Source organism: Nomascus leucogenys, chromosome 13, assembly GCF_006542625.1.
Source record: "Nomascus leucogenys isolate Asia chromosome 13, Asia_NLE_v1, whole genome shotgun sequence".
NCBI lineage: Eukaryota > Metazoa > Chordata > Mammalia > Primates > Hylobatidae > Nomascus > Nomascus leucogenys.
In genome coordinates this window covers 69,066,448-69,068,491 of record NC_044393.1, presented here as the reverse complement: position 1 = coordinate 69,068,491, position 2,044 = coordinate 69,066,448, and the positions used below count along the sequence as shown (strand labels likewise).

The window sequence follows — 2,044 nt, the reverse complement described above, 5'->3', positions numbered from 1 at the left end:
GTAATTTTAATTACAAATAAACAAATAACTTTACACTGGAGAAACCTGGGAGACCTTACCTTGTCATCAATTTGATCAAAGTTAGCATTACCATACATGAGACAGACTATAAACCCTGATATGATGCACTAAGAAGAACACAGATTTACTTTTGTAGTATTCCTGCCCAAAATACAAAACTTTTCACCTTAAAGATCCATAATACTAAAATACACTACACCATTGATAATAATTAATAATTATTAATTAATTAATAATTGATAATAAATACCCTACTCTACACCATTAATAATCCCCTTATACGATTTGGCTCTGTGTCCCACCCAAATCTCACCTGGAATTGTTATCTCCACATTTTGCATTTTCCCCCATCTGTTATCCTGATAGTGAGGGAATTCTCACAAGGTCTGGTGGTTTTATTTTTATTTTATTTTATTTTATTTTATTTTATTTTATTTTTTACAGTCCAGAGGTCCTTTATTTATTTATTTTTTAACACGTATTATGCCATGAATTCATAGGGAATAGGTTCCAGCAGCTCAGGCTCCTTCCCATTGGTTCTCACAAAGTGTGCTTCTCTGGGTGGAGCAGGCTGGCGCTTTAGTTGAACCCAGGTACCTTTCTCTTTGGCTTCCTTCTTTTTCTGATCATTTTCCTTCACGCCTTTCAGGAAGCTGTCTAGGCTCTTAGAGTGCTTAATGTGCTCAATACGCACATTAATTCTCTTGGCAAGAATCCTGCCCTTAACTTGTTTGTTTACAACAATGCCAACAGCATGCTGGGTAACATTGTAGACTCTTCCAGTTTTGCCATGGTAACACTTGCGGGGCATTCCTTTTTCAACAGTACCCAGTCCCTTGATGTCTACAATATCACCTTTCTTATAGATTCGCATATGCGTGGCCAAAGGAACAACTCCATGTTTTCTAAAAGGCCTAGAGAACATATATCGGGTGCCTCTCCTCTTTCCCTTTGTGTTTGTCATTTTGGTGAATTACTGGAAGATGGCGGTTCTGGCCGAAAGGCGGTCTGGTGGTTTTAAAAGCAGCAGTTTCCCTGTGCACTCTCTCTCCTTTGGCCTTGTGAAGAAGGCATTTGCTTCTCCTTCGTCTTTCGTCGTGATTGTACTTTCCTGGGGCATCCCCAGCCAAGCAGAACTGTAAGTCAATTAAACCTCTTTTATTTATAAATTACACAGCCTCAGGTAGGATCTTCATAGCACTGCGAAAATGGACTAATACATTTCCCCTTATCGCAAGATTTTGCTTTTGTGGTTTCAGTTTTCCACCATCAACCGTGTTCTGAAAATAGATTAGTACAGTACATAAAATAAGACATTTTGAGATGCAGAGAGAGAGAGATCAAATTCATGTAACTTTTACTAAAACATATTGTTAAAATTGTTCTAGTTTATTATTAGTTATTGTTAATCTTTTACTGTGACTAATTTATAAGTTAAGTTTATTATAGTTATGTATGTATTGGAAAAAACATAAGATATATGGAGTTCAATACAATCTGTGGTTTCAGGCATTCTTTTGGGTGTCTTGGAAGGTATTCCTTGTGGATAAGAATCCCAAGATGTTTGTTTGTACTTTACAAATTGCTTTCTGAAAGCAGCTCAGTAGAGGATCAATAAAATAAAGTGAAATATACATTGGTAACAATGAGATAATCTAGACCTAAAAAGGTAGTCTATAATTTTGTAAATTCAAATACAATTTTGGATCACCTACCTAACTTCTATGCAATCTTACCACAATTGGATAAACATACACAAAAGATGTCAAAAGGTTTCAACAGTGCCCTAGTTTAAGAATCTTCTGACACAATTAATTTAAGCAAAAACCAGAGTAAGTTTTTTATGGGACTGGCATCAATACAAAGGGGTTCAGTTTCTGTAGGAGATCAAGAGAAACATTGGGAAATTGAGCTGCAGATAGATATTAAGAGAAATATATTATTTCTATTGAGTGAACTTCAGAGTAATATTTGTACTAAGAAAATATTAGGAGTCAATATATACATATTTAATAATACAAAC

General features: G+C 35.2%; 1 pseudogene across 1 annotated transcript; it reads right to left on the bottom strand.

Moving 5' to 3' along the window:
- Positions 1-488: 488 nt before the first annotated feature.
- LOC100602821 lies at positions 489-1,003 on the bottom strand (annotated as a pseudogene). The gene has a single exon (XR_001116840.2). The product of XR_001116840.2 is annotated as a 60S ribosomal protein L21 pseudogene (transcript).
- Positions 1,004-2,044: the final 1,041 nt, after the last annotated feature.